Source organism: Pteronotus mesoamericanus, unplaced genomic scaffold (assembly GCF_021234165.1).
Source record: "Pteronotus mesoamericanus isolate MK-2021 breed Mesoamerican mustached bat unplaced genomic scaffold, CSHL_Meso_final contig_73, whole genome shotgun sequence".
NCBI classification, from domain to species: Eukaryota; Metazoa; Chordata; class Mammalia; order Chiroptera; family Mormoopidae; genus Pteronotus; species Pteronotus mesoamericanus.
This window is the reverse complement of record NW_026555245.1, coordinates 31,959,033-31,984,908: the sequence shown is the minus strand read 5'-3', so window position 1 is coordinate 31,984,908 and position 25,876 is coordinate 31,959,033. Positions and strand designations below refer to the sequence as shown.

The 25,876-nt window shown below is 41.2% G+C and overlaps 1 long non-coding RNA gene across 1 annotated transcript in view; it reads right to left on the bottom strand.

The window, feature by feature from the left end:
• LOC129078452 (uncharacterized) overlaps nt 1-25,277 on the bottom strand; it is a 41,018-nt gene extending 15,741 nt beyond the window's left edge. Inside the window, exons 1-2 of the long non-coding RNA XR_008529962.1 lie at nt 25,203-25,277; nt 15,964-16,028 (exon numbers count right to left, since the gene is read on the bottom strand). This is a non-coding gene — a long non-coding RNA (uncharacterized LOC129078452). The remainder of the gene's footprint in view (nt 1-15,963; nt 16,029-25,202) is intronic.
• Nucleotides 25,278-25,876: the final 599 nt, after the last annotated feature.

Sequence of the window (25,876 nt, the reverse complement as noted above, 5' to 3'; positions counted from 1 at the left end):
GAAAGTAGATTAGCAGTTTCCTAGGGCTGGCTGCAGAGAGAGAAGAGGGAGGAATGGGGAGCAACTGCTAACAGGCAGGATTATTTTTAAGGGGGTAATTAAAATGTTCTGAAATTAATTGTGGTGACAGTTGCGTAATTCTGTGAATATACTAACAGTCACCGAATTGTGCATTTTAAATGTGTGAATTGAATGATATGTGAATTTCATTTTAAGATGGTATTTTGAAAGTAACCATACAGCTGCAGGCTGCTGGTGGGATGAAAAAGGAATCTCCAATCCAACCTGAATGTATTTTCTTGGTGCTTTATTTGAGTACATCCTGACATTATCTAATATCCACAAGTGTCCACTAGCTCTTTAGTTCAGAAAATATAAACTCTCAAGTCTGCTATTGGCTGTGATTTGTTGTAAAACATTGAAGCCCCAGGGACAGCTAAGATGGAATGGAATTATTTAAGAACATCCAGCCCCATCTCTGCCTCAGAGCAAACTCCTGAGTAAACCCTCTACCTGAGCCCATCAGCAATACTTTGTGGAAGAAGATCACACCTCAGAATCAAAAGCAGCTCATTGCAAAACTCTGTGTGTGTGTGTGTGTGTGTGTGTGTGTGTGTGTGTGTGTGTTGGCGGGGATTGGTGGGGGGGGCAGGACTGAGGTTTGTGTCATGCCTGAAAATGGCAGAAGTAGAATTCAGGACTTTCAGATGATAGCATGTTGAGAATGGGAGGAAATACCAGTGTAAACCTGGAGGCGCATGCCAAGGGCTGGAGGGGAGAGAAACCATGAGAAGGAACTGGGAGTGCCCATCGTTCTGTGCAGAAGATAAGGGCTACCACACCCTGGGGGTAAGATCACTCCTGCAGTGTTTTGGGACACCCAGGCAGTGACCTCCAGCAACCAGACCGCGGAAGTGAAGGCAGAGCTAAAGGCCAGAATTCGATTTTTGTGGGATCATCCTTCATCCACTTTTCTATCCATCCAGTCATTCACCCGCTGAGCCACTCAATGAATGAGCACTTACTGAGTTCTTACTAAGTGCAATATTGTGCTCGTCTGGGGAGAGACAAGGACAACACAGCTCTGCCCTCTGGCCTCTTACAGCCTCGAGGTCCAAGATAGTCACAGCAGTCCTTGTATCCAGAGGGCCCCCTTGCACCTAATAAGGGTAATAGTTTCTTATTTTATATTAAATCTGAGAGATTTCGGAAGGGCTCACTGGTACATTCTGAAATCTTGACAAATAGGCAAGAAAATTATCACCCCTCTGGGCAAATGAAAAAAATAAAGGTTTAATGGGTTTATTCCAGGTCTCTCAGTGGGGGTAAAGCTGGAGTAGAGTCCAAGTCTTCTGACTTTTTGTCTGCTGTTCTTTCTATGGCCACTTGAAAATCAATAACCAGAAAAAGGAAAAACCCAGTGCCTGCAGTCCTACAGCATTGCGCACAGACAGGAAGCTGGTGAGGAAGCACAGGAAGGTGGCTGTGGCATCTTCCAGCACATCCTCTTTGTGACCCCTGGACAGAGCAGCCTTGGCGGGAGCAATGGCAACCAGGTAGCCCGATGCCCTTGACAACTCAGTTTTCCTGACTCAGCACATTGCCCTGGAGATGAGCTTGAAGCAGCTCCGTGATCATTTAACTCCCACAACTCTACAGAGCTAGCTGGACAGGAGTCTACGACACGGTAACGCGACACGGTTGTGTAGATACGGTTCACTGGTTTGTCCAACCCCTTACCATCCTCCTCCTCAGTTCTGTTGTGGTCAGTGGAATATAAATGAAAGTCAGCTATGGGGTTCCTTCCTTCTTCCCTGGTTGAACCTTACAGCCACAAGGAAAAGGCCAGGACAGTCACAGTACTGCTGTCCCTGACATCAGGGAGCTACTAGACCAAGCCAGCAGCCACGTGCATTCACACAGCCTTCGTTTGTGAGCAAATAGCCCCCACTGTGCCACGCCACCTCAGACAAATCGTGTCACTGTAACGGTGTGTTCTCGATTTATATAATGTGTGGTGTTTGAAACCGGGCATATTCAAATCCTCACTAGTTGGAAAGTGAGTTACCTGACTTCCTTAACCCTTAGTTTTCTCATCTGCAAAATGGGAATGATAAAGTAGCCTCTTAGAGTTTTTAGAAGGCTCAAATAAGATAATCATGAAGGTACCTAGAATATTGCCTGGCACAAAGTATTAGCTCCCTTCCTGTAGGAATCCTAAATTTGTTATTTGGATAATTGCATTAAATGCTTCTTTTTTCTTTTAAGTACATTAACCTAACCTGTCAACACATGGTCAATGATTTTTTAACAAGACATTAATAATCAAGATATATTTTAGCTTTTAAACTTTTCCATATTTTAGGAAGTTTATTGTTTGTTTTCCTATTATTACATCTAGTACAATTATCTCTGAGAAAGTATTTCTGAGTTACCTTTGACCCATAATGAATATTTACTGAAGCAAGAGAATACTGAATAATATAAAAGCAGCTAACAAGCATTTCTTAGACACCTTTTCTTGGTTTAGATCCCTTGCTAAATATTTCAAATGGTAAAAAGATAATTAAAAAGATGTGATTATTCCCTGGAGATGTCTGATTTCTAGTAGAGGTATACAAAAGTTTTGTTCTGTTTTGTTTTAATTTTCTGTAAGCAGGGAATCGAATTAAAACAGTTAAAGGCAAAAATCCCATTATAAATTTCAAATGAGAGTTAAGTAGTTCACTGTAAAGCAGCATTTTTATTCTGATAATAATAGATACATTCAAATAATTTGTTACAGAAATTGAAAATAAGGGTTTTCTTTTAGTCAGAGGAAACTGCATTTTTCATTTTAAGAGTGTGCGAGCACAGTGGCTAAGAGTGCAGCCTCTGGTACTGGACTGCCTGTGTTCAAATGCCAGCTCTGATGCTTCATAGTTAACATGTACCTGGCTGAGTCATTTAACATTTCTGTACCTCAGGTCCCACCTATAAAATGGAGATGATCATGGTACTTTACCCCACAGGGTCATCCTAAAAGTTAAATGAATTTTGAACCGTGCCTGACTCCCTATAACCACTAGACACAGTCAACTAAACAATAAATATTTCCCAGGATAAAACCGTAGTTTGTCCGTATTTCCAACAACGTTTTAGCTCCCTGAAGATGCCCTTCTCTTCTGCACTCGGCCAAAGTCTGGCCAGCAGCTTTCCAAAGGCTTGGGGCTCTGGCATCCTCCTCTTTTCTGGTTGATTTTTAGTGACCTTCCCTGAACCTGGTCTCTGGAACCGAATGAACTGAGCCAGGAGCAGTTGGCTGCGTCATGAAGGAGGCCATGGCACTTGAGACTGGCAATGACAGGAGAGCCAAAGCATGGAGGCCACCGTCCGGCCGGCCCCAGCCCCTCCGCGCAGAGCTCAGCTGGACCGCCGCTGTCCCAGGCCCGAGAAGGGAGGCTCTGGCCTTGCTCGGCTCTCCATCCGTTCCTTCACCCACCACAGGCGGCTCCAGGCCACTTCACCCCTCCTCCCACGGTGCCTTTGTCATACCTGTCTCAAGGTGACTACAGCCTCAAAACAGTTGTCAAACAGAAGCCCCTCTAAGTCCCGTTTAGTCACGCCTGTCACCACACCTGTCAGAGGGGAAGCAGTTTGAACATGTCCCTCAGACGCAGCCTGATTCCTCTCACTCTCGATCGTCCAGCTCGTGAACACAGAAGCACAGGCAGCTTTTGGTGATTCTACCATAAAGTGGGATGAAATGGTAAAAACCAATTTTTAAAAAGAATTTGTACTAATTTTGAGTATAAGAAGTAAAAAGGCAAGCAATTTCATTTGCAAAGCCCTATCACTTGTCAAGATAACTGTATTCACAAACTGAATCAGATCATCTGATTACCTCAAAGTACAAATGTACAACTGCACAGAACCTCTTGAACAACAGAGACTATTGGGAAAAATTATTTTCAAGATGGACATGAAAAAACCCAACATTTAATTAATTTGATTTACTATGAGCTTGAAGGAAAGTTGCATATGCTATGAGTTACTGCCCCCCAGTGGCCACAGACATTATTGATGTGTGTATTTTACGAAAAGGACAGCACTCTGGAGGGGACTTGCTGATTTTTAATTTTGATAAAGATGTTTTGGTGTGTTCGACATTTAATGAAGTCTCACGGTCTCCTTAGGTTGAATTTAATAATTGGAATAGTGAGCCTACAAATCGAGAGAACAAAAACGGAACAAAGCAAACCTGTAAGAGAGGATGGGGTACCTCAAGGGGCTGTAGTTGAGAAATAGTATTTGAGAAAGGGAAAGTGCCCCTAATTCCCAATGAAAACTACTCAGACAAGTTTCTGTAACAAGGGGCTAATTGTCTTCCTCTGCTGGCTCTGTGGCTTTCTGTTATTTCGTAGCATTTTGTGCTCTGACAGTTGACCGAGACAGGGAATTGCCAGCCTATCAGTTAGTCACCACATAGCAGAGGGCAGGTTGCATTCACCAGCTTGCTGTACCGACTTGGAATAAAAATGAGAGGACATACAGATGGCCAATAGGTATATGAAAAGATGCTAAACATCACTAATCATGGGAGAAAGGCAAATTAAAACCACAATGAGATACCACTTCACACCTGTCAGAATGGCCTTCATCAATAAATCAACAAACAAGTGCCAGCCAGGGTGTGGAGAAAGGGGAAAACTTTTGCACTGTTGGTGGGAATGCAGACTGGTGCAGCCACTGTGGAAAGCAGTATGAAGTTTCCTCGAAAAATTAAAAATGGAACTGCCTTTTGACCCAATGATCCCACCTCTGGGAATATGTCTGAAGGAACCCAAAATTCTAATTCAGAAGAACAAAAGCACACTTATGTTCACTGCGGTGTTATTTACAATTGCCAAGATATGGAAGCAGCCCAAGTGTCTATCAATAGATGAGCGGATAAAACAGCTATGGGACATTTGCACAATGGAATACTACTCTGCCGTAGAAAAGAAGAAAATGTTACCCTTTGCGACAACATGGGTGGATCTGGAGAATATTATGTTAAGTGAGATAAGCCAGTCACAGAAGGACAAATACCATATGATTTCACTTATATGTGGAATCTAATGAACAGACTGAACTAACAGGCACAATAGAGACAGACTCGGAAATAGAGAGCAGGGTGACAGCTAAAGGGAGGGGGAGGTTAGGGGTGGAGGGACTGAGCAAAAAGGAAAAAGCACTCATGGGCATGGACAGCTGTGTGGTGACTGTGGTGGGGGTGGGGTATAAGGAGATTGAATGGTAATGGAAAAATACAATAAAAAATTTAAAAAATAAAATAAATGGATTTTTCACATTAAAGAATAACAGATGGCTCTAAATGAGATCTGGGCATTTCTTTAGATTCCTGTGACTCTTACATTAACTTTTGTTACCAGGTGCTGCACAAGGTCGAGGTTAGGTTTAGGAGGTGCACATGTCCCCATCAGACATGCTGATTCACCAAATGTACCAAACAATGCTACGTCCTTCTTAACTCCTTAAAAAGGAGCCCACAAGGCTGTTGAATGAAGAGAAAGTAAATCTACCAGTGTGTGTGGATGAGCGGGAATTTGTAATCAATACACATATAGAAATTATATTTGTTCTAAATTAAATTTAATTTTTATGAGCCCCTATTCTGTTATGCTTGTGGGGATCTTAGTAAAGCTTATTACCTGGGTTTCCTAAAACCACATCCCTACCTTAGCCCCAGAAATGTCTGAGGTTCTGAGGAGTCTTATGCAGAACAGAACATTCAGGAAATGTCTACTGATCTTTGATCCACATTTGTGGTCACACATATGCTGTGGGAATGGGTGGGAAACTGAGTCATAAAGTCATTAGAAAATTTCCTTCAAATTTCACAGCAAATCCTTCGGAGAATCATTGCTAAAATTTGAGTCTTCTGACCACTCATGAAAGCTCATATACTTTTTAAAAAAATCATTACATTTTTATTCATCTTTTTGGAGTTGTAACTCAGAGTTCATAGTATGTTTTGTGACATTACTCACCTCACCCTTATTTCCTTCCCTCAAACTAATAATAATAATAATGCCTGTCACTTACTGACTATGCTGAGTGCTTTGCATTTATGATTTGATTTGACTCTTACATCAATACTGTGCTTTTCTTGCCCCTGTTTTACAGATGAGGCTTAGGGAGGTTAACTAACACACCCATGGTCACACAGCCAGTAAAAGGCAGGGTTAGACCTAAACTAGATGTAGATTAGAGCTTGCGTTTGTCTGGCTCTAAAACCTAAGTACTTAACTACCATGCTATGTTGTCTTTTCCAGTAAAATTAGAAGGGATGAAATTGTTTACTTTTTAAAGACTAAATTGAATCAAAGCATTAGCCTTTTTTTTCTTGTGGGAGAATTTTTTATATTGTTTTATAAAACCACTGGTTGGGGTTCCTGTACTACTCTTACTTTTTCAGTGATATACTAACACAGTGGATAAATTCATCTCCAAAATTTAAGCATGAAATTATTGCAGAGGTATGGCAGTAACTTAGAACTAATATTCCAAAGTCTCTTGCAATGAAAATATTACTAATAATAATTTAACATTCTTATGGGGCAGTGTGGGGTATGCATTTTAGATCCCATCCTAGTACAATGAATGCCTACCTGTACATTTTTCCTTTTACCTCCCTTTTAAGAGGCTTCTAGAATCTCATAATGGACTTTCATAACCTAAGAAAAACTAGAGTAAAATCTCACAGCCCTTGAAGAAACATGAAGAAAATAAAGATCGAAGAAACACGGGCACAATTTTTTAAAAGCCAATACAGAGTGACGAAGACCACTTGTAATTTCACCTTCAAAGAGAATATCTGAGAAGCTCAGAATTTTAAAATGGAAATATCTTTTATTCAAGCCTGCCATCTTGAGGTCAATTAGAGAAATACTTAGCCTTTCGCGGGGAATCTGTATTGAAAGAGCAGAGTTGTTTGGAATGAGGTTATTTTTTTAACTACAAGAATAAATACAAAACATTAATTACTCTCAGAAAACATAAATCCAAACCTCGCCACTACGGGCATGTTAACAGTCATAACAGTCATTACTGTTTGCTTGAATCATGGTTTTGCTGCTGCTTTCCAGCCAGGGACCCCCAGCAGCACGCGTGGAGCTGCACCAGCAGCGCTACTACTCGTGGCAGCCGGGACAGCACACATTCCCGTGACAGAGGACTCGGGGTGTCAGAAAAGACTTATGACAGAATTTAAGGGTTAAGAAAACGGGTTTGGCTCTGGATTGGATGTTGACATTTGTATAGTGTATTTGTACACAAATGGGTCAGTGTTGGTGAATTTTTATTAAGTAACATCCACAGTTTATTTGTATTTCCTTAGTTTTTACCTGTTTCCAGGATTCCATACAGGCACCACATTACACCTATTTGTCCTGTCTCCTCAGCTGCTCTTGGATGTGACAGTTCCTCAGACTGTCTTGGCTTTTGACAACCTTGACGGTTTTGAAAAGCACCGGCCAAGCACTGAATAGGTTGCCACTGGCATTTGTCTAATGTTTAACTCACAATTAAACTGGGATGATGAGTTTGGGGGCGGAAAGCCACAGATGTAAAGTGCTATTATTATAACATCCTCTCAAAGGTGCCTACCGTCAGTGTGGTTTATCACTGTTGATGTTGACCTTGATCCCTGTGTGTAACTGTCAGGCTTCTCTCCTGTACAGTTACCATTCCCCCCTTCTGTACAGTGCTCTTTGAAAAGAAGTCGCTGTGCATAACCCACACACAGGGCCCGGGATTTACATCCCCCTCCCTGACAGCAGGTTATCTACGTGAAGTATTTAGAATGCTCTGCACAGGAGACTTGTCAATTCTCCCCCATTTATTTATTTATTTGATTACTTGTTTGCGTTGGTACAGACTCACAGATACTTAGTTTATATTTCAGATTATAATCTAATACTACTCTATTTATTTAGTGGATCAAATTGTTCCAGCTTTGACCTCTGGAAGGTCTCCATTTGGCCCCTGAGTCTCTCCATCCATGTAGGGGTTTTTACTTTTTCTTTGAGCACTTTCTTAGTACTGGCACTTACAAGATGCTCCAGGCTCATCTTGTGAATCCCTGCCCTACTCCTACCATCAGCCATTTCTCCACAGAGCCCAGGTCTTCTTAAACCAGAAACCAAGATCTGGGTGCTATGTGTGCTCATGGCTGCTAGGGTGGCATTGTTTCTGGGCTCCCTCAGCTAACAGAGCAAGGAAATATATGTGTGTATACTTACCACATATATACACTCATCTGTAAATATTTCTCTCTGTAACCATCTGCGTCTATATTAAGCTGAGCATCGTTCACACCGATGTCTCCAACTCTGATTCATCACCACATGGATCATTCTAACCTCCTCCCATTGGCTATCTGTAAATTCCCCCTCCAATAGGAAGAAGCTTGGCATTCCTCATCTGCTCTCCATTTTTTTAATTCTTCAGTTCCAGCGTACATATATAGCAGTATCAGAATTGTTAACATGAATCCCTATGGAAAACAACTTTATCGACTAGAGTACAATAAGAGCTTATATTTGAAGGATAATTTTAAGTCTTTGAGAGCATAGCCTGCATGAAAAATTTTTGCTTTTCTTTTAAGTATGAATTGTTAACAAACATAATTAGGTCCAGGTTATTTCAGGGGATGTGGAGTGTCTGGAAGAAGGGCCACTTTAGATCGAGAAGATTTCATGAGAACTAAGTGGTTTGGTCTATAAAGATGTTCGTGTAACTGTGTATCTCTGGAACACAGGCAAGTCTAACATTCACTGCTCAGGACTTTGAATAAAGCCTCCTGATAACAGGCAGAGGAAACTGAACAAGGCCTTTCTCAAGAACACAAGACCCATAAAAGGCCCGTACTAGGTTTGATTTGGTGACTTGAGGCAACGTTTGCCCATAAAATACACGTCCTAGGAGTCCCATCTGAATTCCTCGGCCCCCAGGGTTGGCTCAAGGAGAGACCTTAGATATCAGAGACCTCGGTCCATTCTGTACTTAATAGACTTTCTCTTGTAGATAACACTCAAGACACCCCAAACAAGTAGACAGCCAGCCAAGACACGCAGACAGGTCAGAGTTGGAAAACAACTGCATCAAGAAACAATAAAAATCCTATCAGACAGCCACAAAAGATATCCCAAGGAGCTTTATTCCTAGGATACAAAATAAGCCCAATGCTGAAAAGCTTCAATGAAATATCAGAGCTCATTCAGTGTAAATTTCTCTCTCAGGAAAGGGCAGGTCGAGAACAGGCAGACAAGAGGGCTCCTAAGTGTGCACACTAGTACTGATTAGAGGATCCTGGTGCAAAGCAGGGCAGCTTCAGCTGAACCTCAGCCAAGTTCCTCGTTTGTTAATGCCTTTCACTCAAGGACCAGCAGGGGCAGAGAGGGCAAATGCACAACATGGGAACCATTGGGCAACTTAGGCCGTCAGAAAGAACTTCCCACAGCTTTCAGGGAAAGCTTAAGGAAGCGGGGCTTTCCCCTGGATTGAATGCTGTCAGGAAACGGGAGTAACTCCATGGCTGAGTATCTTAGTCAGTCGTATAGAAAGTGGGGAGACTGGAATGAGACTTAATCTCTACTTGGTAAAGAAGGCAGCAGTCACTCATATTAGCCAGGAGGGAGGATGTTTTGGTCATTTTTACAGTTTAGACTATATTCTTGTTTTTGTCTATGTTCAAACATAACTAGAGGGTGGTCTTGTTTTTTCTTGATCCATGATGGTTATAGAGTAGTCTTGTTTGATTTTGATATTCTGTCAAATTGTTTATGTTCAACAGGAAACTCTCAGGGCCAGCTCCCAGATGTCAAGGCTGGCTTTTTTATCTTTCAAATGTCTAGAACCAAAACCTTTAAAACACACACACATGCATGCACACATGCACATACATATGCATGCCAAGGTTTTATTCTTTTTTTTAAAAAACTGATTTTAGTGTGAGTGAGTGAGAAAGAGATGGCCTATGGGGACAACAGTTCAACCAACCAAACTGCCCAGCCAGAGCTCAAGGTTTTATTCTTTCCTTTCTTAGCTATGTTTTATTGATTATGCTATTCCAGTTGTCCTGATTTCGCTCCCTTACCCCCCTCCCACCCTGTACCCCCCACTCCCTCAGGCAATCCCTCCACCCTTGCTCATGTCCATAGGTCATGCGTATAAGTTCTTTAGCTACTCCATTTCTTATACTGCACATTATATCCCCATGGCTATTCTGTAACTACCTATTTGTACTTCTTAATCCCCTCGCCTCTCACTCATTCTCTCATATTCCCCTCCCATCTCTTTATCTTTAACCTCTGGCATTTTAATTATGAAGTGTCTCGGGGTGGGCCTCTTTGGGTCCATCTTGCTTGGGACTCTCTGTGCTTCCTGGATTTGCATATCTGTTTCCTTCACCAAATTAGGGAAGTTTTCTTTCATTTTTTTTTTTTCAAATAGATTTCCAATTTCCTGTTCTTTCTCTTCTTCTTCTGGCACCCCTGTGAAGCAACTGTTAGATCACTTAAAGTTGTCCCACAGGCTGCTTACGCTATCCTCATTTTGGGGGTTCTTTCTTCTTTGTTATTCTCTGTGGTTGTTTGTTGGTTCCTTATGTTCCAAATCATTGATTTGATTCTCGGCTTCATGCACTCTACTGTTGTTTCCCTGTAAATTGTTCTTTATTTCAATTAGTGAATCCTTCATTTCTGACTGGATCTTTTTTATGCTATTAAGCTTCTCACTAAGTTCCTTGGGCATCCTTATAACCAGTGTTTTGATCTCTGCATCTGATAGATTGCTTATCTCCATTTTGTTTAGTTCTTTTTCTGGAGTTTTGATCTGTTCTTTCCTTTGGGCCATGTTTCTTGGTTTTCTCATTTTAGCAGCCTCCCTGTGTTTGTTTCTGTGTATTAGGTAGAGCCGCTTTGACTCCATGCCTTAGTAGTGTGGCCTAATGTAGTAGGTGTCCTGTAGGTCCAGTGGCACAGCCTCCCCTAAGCTGAGTACTTGAGGTGCACCCTTTATGAGAGCTGAGTACACTCTCCTCTTGTAGTTGACCTTTGATTGCTGTTGGCAGATAAATGGGAGGGATTTACCCAGGCCAGTCAACTGCAAGGACTGGCTGTGACCACTGACCACCAACCTTCACCCTCCATAGAGGATCAGCTGTGCAGGGGCAGCATGGTGATACTCTAATGTGGTCTGTAGCTGTCCACTGGGTGTGCTGGCCCTAGAGTTTCACCGGTGATATAGGCCAGGATTAACTCCCACCTGTGTTTTCCCTGGGGCCACCCTGCCTGAGCCATTATGCAATCTGAGATGGATGCTACTTGTGCTGGGCTTGGAGATTCCCAGGCAAAGACAAGCTGTGAATCTAGGCTGCTATTTCTAGGCCTGGGTCTCACTGAGGCCAACTGCTGCTTGTTTGAAAGGATTTAGGAAGTTGTGAAGCAGGACCCAAGATAAACCATTCATGTAGAAAAGCAACTTGGGTGGGCCTATAAATTGGGTGGGGTGGAGTCTCTGAGGATCCCCATGGCAGGTCAAACAGTGTTAGCCATGTTGATGGAATCTTAGGTACTGCACCAGTGTGCCACCTCTGTTGGGGGAGGGCCCAGAAAAGGGACTATGGCCTCTGCTCACCTTGATGCCAGACACTTCAGTCTCTCCCCACACGCCACTGGTGCCTCTCAAGCCACCACCCCAACACCAGAGGGAGTGAGTCTGAGTAAGTGAGTCTCCATGGGTTCTTTAAGAAGAACTGCTTGGGGCTCCAGAAGTTTCTTCTACTGACTCAACCCCCACTGGTTTTTGCAGCCAAAAGTTGTAGGGATTTAACTTCTTGGCACTGGAATCCTGGGCTGGGGGGTCTAGTGCGGGGCTGGGACCCCTTGTTTCCAAGATATCCCTCATGAATTTTTATCCACCACATGTGGATGTGGGGCCAGCCTGTTCCATGTCTCCACCCCTATCAGTATGGACGGATGTGGTTCTTTTCATTCCGTAGTTGTCAGACTTCCTTTCAGCTCAATTTCTGATGGTTCTGAGCAATGGTTGTTCTATATTTTAGTTGTAACTTTGTTGTGGTTGTGTTACCGAACAAAAGGACCCATGGGGGGCGGTGCCCAGATGCTATTACCCAAACAATGACACCCTCCTTCCCCGGGACCCCTCAGTTGTGGGTCCTTTGCCCGCCACCCTTGGAATTATAGCTCTGAATGACAGAGTTTAGAGAGAAGGAAAAGGAGCTATTTATTCCAAAGTTATACAGGTTTGATTAATAGCTAAATGTCACCCTTCAACCTCAAAATCCCTTCAAAACAATCACCAGCACATACACTGTCCTGCCTTCCCCCATTGGCCCAGTTAGGCCAGTCGGGCCAGTCAGCGGTACCGTCCTTCAGAAGAAAAAGAACAGAAGTCCGGGGCTCGGCTAGGCAGGCCTCTTGTGGGTCTCAGCACCATCCACTGTGTCACCATCTCCAGCTCTTAATCCATAACCATGTGGCACCTTCTCAGGGCCCACTAGCAAGAGTCCTTTCTCCCCTTTTCCCGCATGATCTTCACACACTGTTCCCTAAGAGTCTGTGTCCCTTTCTCTCTCCTGCAGGCCCCTGTCTCCCCTCTTCCTCTCCCTCGGTTACATTCTGTATTGTCTTTTAAACCCTCCTGATTAGTTTTGGTGATATGCCAAATAATCATCTTTGCAAATGAGGAACGAAGCTATCCTGTTATTGACATGCAAACTGACTCTCAATGGCCCTGCTCAAGGCTCCCATCCCCCATGGCGGCCCGCCCTGGGGTGGGGAGAATATATTTTTCTTGGACACCCCAATCTCTGGACCCCATTACGAAATACCCTTTGGTGGGGGGGGCCCTTGCTGTGCCCCGTTACAGTTGTGCAAAGAGGCAAGCCATGTCTGCCTACCCTGCCATCTTGACCGGAAGTCTCAATGTTTTATTCCTAAAAGCACATAGCCAATGGTGTTTTGATAGAGATACTGAATCATAATCAACAAAGAGCAAGGTTTTAAAATTTATAACAAATAGCTCTGTTCTTAAGAACCTTAATAGAAGCTGAAGATGAGATTTTAATCTGATTAAATATTATCAGTAATGGAATGTAGTAATGGTTAATTTTGTCAACTTGACTGGGCCATAGTGTGCTCAGACATCTGGTCACACATTATTCTGGGTGTGTCTGTGAGGGTGTTTCTGGGTGAGATTAACATTTGAATCAGTCAACTGAGTAGAGCAGATTGTCCTCCCCCATGTGGGTGGGCCTCATCCAACCAATGGAAGACCCAAACAGGACAAAAAGGCTGAGTAAGAGGAAGCTCCTCCTGCCTGTGCCCAGGGCTGGAACAGGAGTCTCCTCCTGCCTTTGGACTCATCAGCTTGCCTGGGTCTTCAGCTGCTGACTGCAGGTCTTGAGACCTCTCAACCTCCACAATCATGTGAACCAGTTACTTATAAGCAGTCTCTTTATCTCGTATAATAAGTCATATAAATATTTATATATGATCATGTGTTAATCATATATGTACAATATGTGTGTATATACATATATGTGTATATATAGACATACACATGTAGCCTTTTGGTTCTGTTTCTCTGAAGAATGCTGACCAATATAAATATCAAGTTGATATTAACTGGTATGGGAGTGTATTTAAAAATGACCACTTCTTGAACCTCTCCCATTTTAAAAAACACTTCACATACTTGAAATAGGGGTGAAGGGGAAAAGCAAAGGACTTAGTGAAAACTGTTCTTAATGTTCTTTGACAAAACAAGTTTCTACAGATCCAGAGGGGTCGATGCTGTAATGGAGGAATATGTTCAATTGATGAGTGCTCCTTAAATCAGGCTTTGACTATTCCTTTAACTGCCATAGACACCCAAGCTTCTTTATGGGCCTCTCTTAAGAGATAAAAATGACACCAGATATTCCAGTTCCTGAGATGTAAGTATAAAAGTTCTGGAAGCCTCATAGATCCTAAGCAAATAAAAAAAGAAAAAAAATTGTATGAGGCCAAAAATTCAGAATTCAGACAGCACACTCTATTGTTAAATAAAGAAAACAAAGCAGCTCTGGTTGGGTGGCTCAGATGACTGAACCATCATCCTATAAACCAAAAGGTTGTGAGTCTGACTCCCAATCAGGACGCGTAGGGAGGCAACCAATTGATGTTTCTCTCTTTCTCTCTCTTTCTCTCCCCACCCCCAACCTTCCTGTCTCTCTAAAATCAATAACTATATCCTTGGGGGAATTTAAAAGAGCAAATAATCCATAAGATAATACTCAAATTCATTTTTCCATTGTTAAAATTCGAAGCAGAATTATATTCAAATTGATTTTTGTGTATGAAAATTCTTTAAAGAAATTCATGTGTATAAGCCCATCAGAAGTCACCTAAAAACCCTCTTCAAGCTTTAGAAACAATCTTACAGTTGTAAAGTTTATTAGACAAAGAAGTCTCTACATATTGGAGTTTCTAGATTGGTCATAAGGGTGTTCTTGGAATAATAAAGCTGGAGCCTCTTCAGGAGATTCTAGGCATCTGCATTGTAAAGATTTCCAATTCATCTGCACACCCAGGGGTGTGTTAGTACCTTTTACTCAATGACTTTGGAAACTGAGCTACCAAAATATATGCAGCAGTTTAGAAGGAATTGCCTGTTGAAAAGAGATAAGACCCTGGATGACGGGGCCAGAATTTAATAAGACTTAGGGAAATGAATCAACAGGATTTTATCAGGTGCCATGCGGACGTAAGGAAAAACAAGGTGGACAAGAGCAAGTTAGATGTGAGTTTGGCATCAACTCTTAGAATAAGAGCACTTAGAAATATCAGTATATTTCTCTGTGTTTGTTTATTCTCAATGTGTGTTGTAAAAGAGTCTCGATGGCCTCAATATCCCAGTGCCTTCGGAGAAAGGTGGGCCCACCCCAGCTATGTGCTAGCCAAGGCGGCCTTTCTGAGTCAGTCTTATAATTTCTAGGGCTTGACAGTGTTGTACTGTAGTTTCAAAAGTTAGGTGTGGTCATACCACAGGAATTCTTCTCCCTTAGGAGTCCAGCACCCGAAATGATTCAAAGTCTGCATGAGTTATGGTGGGATTTCATGATTGGTTTGAAGAATCAAAATCAGGATGACATACTGGTAGAAGTTTTGAAAGTCCAGAGCTTAAATATCCAGTCACTCATGTACTGGCTTGTGATCTTGGGCAAGTTAGTTATCTGAGCCTTGCCATCCTTGTAGGATTGTTTCAGGGATGAAACCAGTTAACACAGTGCCTCCTCCATAGCTCAACAAGCAACCAGTCCATCCCTATCGATAGTACCAAAATTGATTGTACAGAGGAGTATCAACTGACATTTAAATGACATCTACCATGGGGCAGGAAGTGTACCAGTTATTTTCATGCATTAGTTCCTTTAACCCTTACAAAGTCCCCAAGGGGATAGATATTCTTCTTCTATGTCATCAGAGACAGGAATTGAGATTGTATCACAGCAAAGTATAGTAGAAAATACGCTGAATGGGGGAGGTGTCTTATTAGATAGTTGTTAATTCCTCTTTCAGCTAACAGGCCACGATTCTATGACCCAATATGATAAAATTAATGTGGATGGAGTTGTAGTCAGATTTCTCAATATTGACAGGAATTTTAAAAGGAAAAAATAACTTTGAGAAGCTGTAGTTACAATGAATCAACATTTGCAGGTTTTTTAGAGCAATACTTGGAAGAAACTGTCAGTAATTATTATTTCAGAACTTGTCTTAGTAGTCCAAAACCTGAAACATTTTGTCCTGGAAGCTACGGTTTACAATGTCAGAGACAGTCATAATTACAGTGCTATTCGTAATTGTTTGAAAGGTGCTTGAAAGGAAGAGAGTTTGTTCGACTCACTCTTACCTGCAAAGTTGTGAGTTGCCACCTGGTGATAGCAGAGTTCCACGCCATCTGAGGAAAGGGGGCTCCTAAACATGAAGTAAGCCACAAGAAATGCTGCTTGGTTTTTGCTCAAGGAATAGGTTTCTCTATTTTTTTTTTTAAATGGCTAAAAGCTAGGTTATTAATTAAACAAGTATTATCCACCCAGACATATTCAAGAGTGAATCGGGGGGAAAATCGTACAATTGAGCAAGTCTCTTGCTAGTCATTCTCGTGAGAACCAGCTAAATCGTTTTCCTGTTCTGCTGAGCAGAACAGAACCCGGTCGCAGGGCTGCTCTCCCGGCTCGCAGAAGCCGGCTCCCTCCCGCAGCGCAGCTTCCCTGCTGTGCTTCAGGCCCCATTTCCCTCTTCGTCCATCACCACCATCCACCCCACCCCGCCCCGCCCCCGCCCCCGCCCCCGCCCCGTTTCCTGTGGCTTTCCTAGACCACAGGGACCTCTTTTCCGTCTTCTGGGAACTCTCAAATCCCAAATACTGTAGAATCTTTAATCAAAGCTTGCAGTTTTTAGTATTTATTTTTTAAAAAAACTTATTTTGACAATTATGCCCTTTCTAGCTAATTTGCAGGTAAATTGTTTGAAAGTTCACGTAACTGAATTCTGGCTTGCAGTAAAAATTTGTTTTATAAATTTATAAAACAAATTTTTTAAAAACAAATTTTTAAAACAAATTTTTACTGCAAGCCAGAATTCAATTTATAAAACAAATTTTTACTGCAAGCCAGAATTCAATTCTAGCACAAATAACAGTCCATGGAAAGTTTCATGCTTCAGACCTGAATATGTTTTAGAACCAGAAGAAGAGGGCAGCTTTAATTAATTTCTTTATCGTATGATCAATCACTCAAAAGATTGCCCGTGTCTAACCTCGATCACAAAGGCCCTGAGGCCAGGGGGCTGCCCTGACCATTAAAACAGGTCTTTTCTTTATGACAAACACATGTCTAAAACCTAGTGGCGATAATTATAGGAAAAGTTAAAAATGCATCAGCTGATATTTTTATTCTTAACAAAAGTGAAATGTACTAAATTCAATTCCTGATTTTATCCTACCACTACCCTGTACCGTAATTATGAGTTAAAATAAACAAACCCTGTTTTCAATACAGAGTTCTCCTTTCACTGTGCTGGATCATCTGATCATCTCAAAAAGGCCACCTCTCATTCCAAAGTAAAACGCCATGTTTCTCAGAATGCCCTTCTGTATGGTTTACGGTTTGGTTTTTGTCACTAAAGGTACTGGCATGGCTAAGCCATCCTTCTCAGGAGGTCACGGTGGCCAATGGTGATGGCTTCTTGAAGTTTTGCTAACTCCAGATTCCCTCCAGGCTGCAGTTCTTCAGGCTGAAATCTTAGGCGAACCATTTCTCTGACACCCCGTGTGTTCGGAGCCTCCCTCCCTCAGCTCCGCCACCTACGTGTAAGCCTAAATCCTATGCTAAGCCCTGATGCCTAGAATACTTGCAGTGGCTCTATTTTCTGGACTGGACCCATTTCCATGATTAAAAATTGTACTAATAGTTATTACAGATGATCAGGCAAAGATAACGTTCACAAAGCCCTGCAAAAATTTGTCTAGTGACAAAGGCAAACTAATTAATGGAACAAATCGGAAAGATAAATTTTCCATTTTCACAGATGGCTGAATTTACACAAGCAAAAGTAGTATTAGAATGCAAGTGAGGGTCCTGTGTTAGGTGTTTTTACTGATAAAAATCCTAGATTTTTACTTTTGAAAACATTGCTTTTTGCTGCTTGCTCTCCTGCCCTCTCCGAGAAGGCTGGCTGCACTGCCAGATTCCCAGGGGTTATTTAGCATATTCCCCAGCATGCCTCTTGCCTCACCTCAGCTGTTCCTTAGCTTCATTTCCTGTTTATTAATACCTGAAATAGAAACTCTACTGACATTTAATGCATTCCACTGACATTGGCTAGCAGACTTCTTGTAATTGTCTGACCTTCTCATCCTCTCTGCATGTTAAAATTACTTAAGGAATGGATGTGCTCAAAGTTCGGTGCCCTACGATTGTTGGAGGAAAAGGTCACACAAATCCAATAAACACATAATTTTATTTTTCAGTGGTGCTGAAGTCCATGATCCAGTACCATATACCTTGGACAGAAAGTGTGGAAAATCATTTAGCCTTCAGAGACTGCTGGTAGGTCTCCCTAAATCCCGTCCTTTCACTCACATGTCAATCTTTGCTTGAATTAAATTTCTATCTTAGTGTTCTGGAGTAGTGGACCTTTGTTTTATGTAAGTTTTAAATTTTAATATGTAATACACTGGGAAGAAGTTAACTATTAAACACCAAACTCAGAAAAGGCATGTTATAGTTATGTTCTAAATCTTAGTTGAAGTTTTTCCTTGTCAGGACTAGGTTACATTAAAATGAGAAGAGTTAACTTTATGCATGACCGCCCCCCCCTCCCGTCCATGGAGTATTCTATCAGTCAGGATGGGACAGCCTTCTCCACAGTAACAAACAACTCCCAAATCTCAGTGGATGCTCACCACAGAAGGTGATTTCTCACAACACGTACACTGTGAGCCAGGAGGGAGGCGCTGCCTCACTCTCTCAGGGCTCCTCGTCACTGGACACCCCATTGTACCACATGTTTCCAGAATTACAGGGACAGGAGGAGATGAGTGGGACTCATATACTTGCTCTCAAAGCTTCTGCTTGGAGGTGACACATGGAACTTCCATTTACATGTCAGTGCCTAAAGCAAGTCACATGGCCTCAATTAACTTCAAAGTGGGTGGAGAATTATAATCTTATCATAGGCCAGATGGGGAGCTGGAATATGTATTCATGAGCCATAATTTAAATTCTTTCTCAGATTCCAGAAACATAAATATTTTATTTATTGCCATTACCAGATTTCATTACAATCTAGCGAGTGTACACGTTATCAATGGGGGCAACGAATCCCTGGGGGCTGGAGACTGATCCCTTGGGGGGTGGGGGCAACAAATCTTAGATAGTACCATGGCCTGTGGCTGTCCAAAGGGCCGCCTTATAGAAACAGATTTGCTCTATATTAAATTTTTACTGGTGAAGGGGGTGATTGGGGAAAAAGTTTAAAAAGGCTCCTTACAAGGTTCATGAAAATAAAATTGAGAAGTACTGGTGCAGGAGAAAGCATCCTGAATGCAAGAATCAGGAAGTAGGAGTGTTCTAATTCTGGCATTTAAGTAGATTAATTAATTGATCACTCAACTTGAAAACTTAGTTCTTCTCATCCTTGTATTAGTCTCCTAGGGCTTTGGTACAAACTACCACAAACTGGGTGACACAAAACAATAGAAATTCATTCTCTGACAGCTCCAGAGGCTAGAGGTCCAAAATCAAGAGGCCAGCAGGGCCGTGCTCTGAAGCTCCTGAGGGAAAACCTCCCCCGTGTCTGTTCTAGCCTCTGCTGCAGGCTGGCCATCCTTGACATTTCTTGGGTTGTGGCGACGTAACTGCAATCTCTGCCTCTGTCATCACATGGCCTTCTTCTCTCAGTGTATTTCCAACTCTCTCTCCTTATGAGGACACTATGCACTGGAATTGGCCCACCCTAACCCAGTATAATCTCACTGGAACTTGATTACATCCGCAAAGACCCCATTTCCAAATAAGGTCACATTCACAGATACTGGGGGTTAGGACTTCAGTGTATCTTTTGGGGAGACACAATTAGATTCTCAATACTCTTCAATTCCATAGCTCTGTGTATGTGACATATTTTCTTTCTTCTTCTTCTTTTTTTTTTTTTGCTGTGTCCACTGCATTCCAGACTCTGTGTTTACGGTAGAAAGATTCCTTTACTCAAAGCATATTTATTTAGTCCCTACTGTGTGCTAGGCATTGTAACTAGGGTTACCGGCATACAATAAAACAAACAACAAACCGCTGAACAGTTTAACAAACTGGTACATCCGTACTATGAATGATACTTTGCAATACAAACAACAAATTATTGATGCATACAAGTTGGATGCATGTACAGGGAATTATGTTGAATGAAAAAAGTTTTAACTTCTAACTCCAAAGGTTACACACCGAAATTCCCCTGACCAAACACTTCTGAAATGACAAATTTTAGAAGAGGACAGTTAACAGTTGCAATGGTTAGGCCAGGGAGTCCAAGGAAAGGTCGTGTGTTACAAAAGGGCGACATGAGGGGTCACTGCAATGATGGAGCTCCCATCGCTGAGTGCGGTTGTGCCTACCCAACCTAATCACGTGATAAAGCTGGAGAGAGTAAACACATACACACATGCAATGTACACAAGTGCAACTGGGGAAACTGAGTAAGAGTGGTGGATCGAATCACTGTCAATATCCCAGTTTTAATATTGTACATATTATACTGTTACAATGTCATTTGGGAGAAACTGAGTAAAGTGTATATGAGATCTTCTCTGTGTTTTTTCTTACAAATGCATGTGAATCTATAATTACTGCAATAAAATTTTTAATTAAAACTTTATCTGGAAAAGAAACTTCACAGTAAGAGGTATCCAAAAATAAAACACAAACAAAACACCACTGAAGGAGATATATCTTACTAGACATCAAAAAAATACTAACAGTAGTTAAACAGAGTGCTATTAGTACAGGCAGTCAATCACACGTAACAGAGAATCCATAAACAGAACCATACACATTTGAGAAAGTATATTATGAAGGCAACACTTCATATCATTTGGGAACGGAAAGGTTAAGTGATGGAAAAATTTATTATTAATTGGGGAAACATAGATCCTTTTATCACACAACACATAAAATAAATTCAAGATAGATTAAAATTGATGTTTAGAGAGCAAGGCTACATAGCTGGTCATAGATGGAATGCAGGAGGATTTATTAAAATATATAACTTTCAGGTAGGAATGAGCATTTGGAGAGAGGCAAAAAGAAAATGAACAAACTATTTTAAAGGAATTATTTGCATGTAATTAATATAGCAAAACACTTTTGTTCATTAAGTTAAATGTGATAGGACCACAGTTTGTAGAAGTTCATTGGTGGTTAATTTGCTATTTTGCAATATCTAGAAAATAATAAACTTGTCCAGGTAAACTAATGAATTTGCCTTTGCAGACAAGTGATCCCATTGTATACAATGACACTACCCTAAGACATGACGTGCTGGGTCTTCCGGTAGCCAGCTCAGGGTGGACAGCTGTGCTTTGGTGCATCATACTTTGCTATCATAATTATGGCACTTCTACTTAGTCTGCAATAGGCTATCACTTTTTTCCAAGTTTCAAGGAGTCATTTTTATAGCACATTAAGCCCAGCCTCTGGTGTCCTTGGCAAGATGTTAAATTATGAGTCACAGGAGAGTGCCGCACATCAACAAACTGTTCCACACCTGGATTTATATTCTGTTCAGTACCCTTAAGATCCATTTCACGTATGTTCTCCCAGTTCGTGCTGGTGTTACTTTAGCTGGACTCTGTAGCTCTTCCGTGAAATACCTCTTTACTCAAGCCTGGGCAGCACTTTCACAGTTGAGCCATGTTACAGCTTCTCAGTAATTACTGAGCGCAGAGCCATGGTGGGGGAGGGGAAAGACCTTGAGGGAGGCAAGCGTCCATGTGAGAGGCCTTGGTCTCGGTGACGTCTTCGCCTAGTCTCTTGGCAGAGGAGGGGTGGACATCCAGCAGAGGGAGAGGGGACATCACTTGCCAGGCCAGAGGGTTCAGAGGAAACCGAGAGTTCAAAATCCCCAGCTGCATTTGCTCTGATACCTCCGGCCTAGTTGTCAGTATCCGGCCCCTTCCCTTTCACTATGTGCAGGGGACTATGTGTAGGAGACCTGCCGGGACATCAGGTTTTTAAATGCAATGAGAGTCGCCTTCACTACGTATTCTCTGTCTCTCTCTCTCACACACACACACACACGCACGCACGCACACACACACTTACTTTTTTTTTCTTTGTTCCCAATTATTACAAACAGATCCTGGACCTAATTTTCAGTCCCATCACGTCCTATTGTTGGAGGAGATGAAGTCTCTTTAAATGCTGCCAAATACGTTTTCTGGCTTGTTGATAGCGGCTGGCATTTTCTTCCTTTAGTGCAGCAGTAGCACTTAATAGTAGCCACTCAATTTTAGTGTCCTTATAGTTACTACATGTCCATACCTTTCAAATACTAGACATGTTATGGAAGTGCATCCTTTACCACTTGTATCCCCTCCTACCTCACCAGTCTTAGTAATTGTGATACTAGAATATGTGGGGTTATCATCTCCAATTACTGACAATAATGGGGTCTTTGCCATCATCTAGACAATGAATGATACAATTCCCGGACTCCACCCCGAAAATCTGCTCCCTATTACCATTTCTGATAGGCCTTCTTATTGCATTCTTGCGGAAGCAGACCTCAAGACAAAGATTTGAATGCAAGGAGTTTATAGGGGAGATCAATCCTAGGAAACAGCAGTAAGGAAAACAAGAAAAGTCAAAGGCAAGGCCCTAGCTGGGTAGCTCAGTTGGTTAGACTGTCATCCCAATACGCCAAGGTTTTGGGTTTGATTCCCAGTCAAGCCACATACAAGAAACAGCCAATGAATGCACAAATAAATCAAACAGTTGATGTCTCAATGTTTCTCTCTCTCTCTCCCCCACCATTCTTCTCTCCCTAAAATCAATCGATGAAATTTTTTTAAAGAAGTCAAAGATAACCAATAAAGTGAGCCTTGCCATAGAAGGTAACATTGTGAAAAACTCTAGTTTAATCCTGAAAAGGAAATTACGTGAGTGTGTGCCTTACAGTTTGTCTCTGAAGGGGTTGGGGGAGGAGTATTTATAGACCACCTTCTGCCAGGGTTAGTTGAGGGTTGCTCCTGAGTGTTGGTTTTCTAGCATTTTGACTGCTAATGGATACAGAGTGTCTTTGGGGATGATGAAAATATTTTTGAAGTGGATGGTTGCACAAACTTGTGAATATACTAAAAACCATTAAATTTTATACTTTAAAAGGGTCAGTTTTCTTATAGGTGAGTTAAATCTCATATCATACATGCAAATGGTCACTCCATTACATAAAATATATGTAGGTTTAATTCATTCTATTTAACAGCTAACCATAGATAAGATGTGCCACAACATATTCAACCATTTACTGGTAGGCAGTGAAATTGTTTATTGCCTTTTGCCTCTACAAAGTATTTGTAAATATTTATTCCTATTTATTTATGCTTTTATTCTATAAAGCAGATTCCCAAAAGGGCTTCTGGCCAATTTTTTGCAGATACCTTAAATTATTTTGCAAAAATTTAACAATTCACATTTTCTTTCAGCCACATACGAGAAAGCTCACTTACATACACTCTCACCAGCACTGATTTTTTTTTTCACTCTGAGAGGTAAAAATTATTTTATTTCCATCTGAGATTCAGTATCTTTATATGTCTATTTGCCTTTTTCAGTTTCTACTTTTCTTATTATTTGTCTGTACAATTTACTTTATAAAAGCTGTTAAATTTTATCATATGCCACATCAAGTATTTTTCTCCTTTATCCTCTTAGTATAATGAATTATATTCCTAGTCATTATATTTGGGTTGAAAATAATTTGGCCAGATAGGCTGTTATTTGAATAACTAGAGTTTCTATTTTTTTACTTAGAATCTTTATATTTCTACTAGTAAATAATATTGATGTATAGTTCTCTTTTTCAGTTATATTTATCTGGTTTTGTCATTTAGCCTATCTTTGTTTCATAAATAAGACATGGAATCTTCTCATCTTTTTTCCGTGAATAGTTCAAATAACAGGAATCATCTGTACTGTGAGGTTAGATAGACTTCAACGATAAAATCATCAGGGCCTGCGGCTTTTCTAAAAGGCAGATCTTTAGCTGTGTTTCTAATTTGTTATATGTAATGGTTTATTTGACTTTCTATCATGTCTTAAGTGAACCCGGTTTATTTATATTTTGCCAGAAAGTCATACATTTCCTTGAGATTGACATATAGTTGGACATATTCTTTTATAATTTTGAAAGTGTCTTTCATAACTTTTACAGCTCTTAATGTTGCATGTTTTCACCTTCCTCTCTTTTATCTTTAATTAGGTTTGCCAGGGTTAACTAAATTATAAGAAACAGGTTTTTTTCATGTCTTTTTAAGTCGTTTTTCTTTTTAAGTTAATTTCACTTTCATGAATTCTCTCCTCCCACTTTCCTTTTCTGAAAAAGATTTTATTTATTTATTTTTAGAGACAGGAAGGGAGGTAAAAAAACATCAGTGTGAGAGAGAAACATCGATCGGTTGCCTCTCATACCTGCCCAAACCAAGTGTGTGCCCTGACCGGGAATGGAACCAGCGACATTTCACCTTGTGGAGACACTCAGCCAACCGCGCCAGCCGGTCAGGGCCCTCCGACTCCCTTTCGGTCTATTCTGTTTTTCTTTTCGATTTGTTAAGTTGCACATTTAGCTTATTTTCAGTTCACTTTTTAAATAAACACTCTGAATTATTCATTTTCTTTTAAATACAGATTCAGCTGTGTCTCACAGGGTTTTTGATTAAGAAGAGTTTTCATTTTCATTACCATCTAGATAATTTACCATTTCCATTTTCTTTTTCTTCACTTCAGGGATGGTTTAAGAGAGTTTATAAAAACTGCCTTAAAATGAAAGAGAAATACATTTCCATGGGAAAATACTGAAATAGTTTAAGAGGATTCAGTGTAACAAGAGAAAACTCATCTTAATCAGATTCTGGTGTTTCTCCAGTGATATGAACATATTGTACAAATATAGGTTGTGGAACATATTCCTTAACTTTCATTTTATTTTGTTAGAAGGCTTCCTGAGGCCAATGTTGTGGTATGGTAGATTTGAGAAGCCAAAGGCTTATTCTACTCTGGTCTCGAATCTCTAACCCCTCTACGGTTCAAATTTGAGAAAGGGTCATAGAATGGACTCATGGTTTTCTAAATTTGTGGATTATTGATACTGGTTTTATTTTGTTTGCTGTGAAAATCTAGAGGTGAGAATTGACCACCTCCTTAAATTCATCCGTTAGGCATCTCCAAGGGATGGACGCCACTCCTGGGGGTTCCTGCTGTTTACATCCTACAGGGGTGGAGCCAAGAAGTATTTGTCATTTCGCAACCACAAACTCTGTCTTCCTTCCCCAAACAACCACAAATAAAAATCATTCTACGTAAACTCTATGCTTACCTTGCAAAGATGGCTTCATGGCAAATTCTCCAGCAGACTCCCCTTCATCCAGACTGCCTAAACACTTGCAGCTCCTGGAATGGTTCCTAATGATCTCCACATCCTGTTATTCACATTCTTTTGAAATCTCCTCCGTGTGTGTGAGATGAAGCAGATTGCCATAGGCAGAACCCGTGGCACAAAGAGCTGAGGGCAGCCTCTAGCCAATAGCCAGTAAGGAACAGAAGCCCAGAGTCTAACAGCCTGCAAAGAACTGAATCCTGCCAATTACCTGAGTGAGCTAGGAAATGGATCCCTTTGAGTTAAGCCTTGACATGGCTGCAGCCTCCCGAGAGACCTAGTGTCAGAGAACCCATTTAAGCTGTGCTCATATTCCTTACCCAAAGAAACTGGTACTATAAATGTTGTTTCAAGCCACTAAGTTTTAGGGCAATTTGCTATAGAGCAACAGATAACAAATGCACCGGTGTTTTACAAATTCCCGATAAAACCTGTAACCACTGGGAGTTGTTTTTTCAGGTAATTGGTTTGGAGAAAAGAATTATGTGTCTCACGCAACCTGTTCCCATCAGCTCATACTTTCTGAAAAAGAACACACGTGCAGGTTTTGGAGATTAAAAGAAAGAAAAAATGATAAGTGTGATCGGGGGAGAACAAAACTTAAAAAGAGAAAT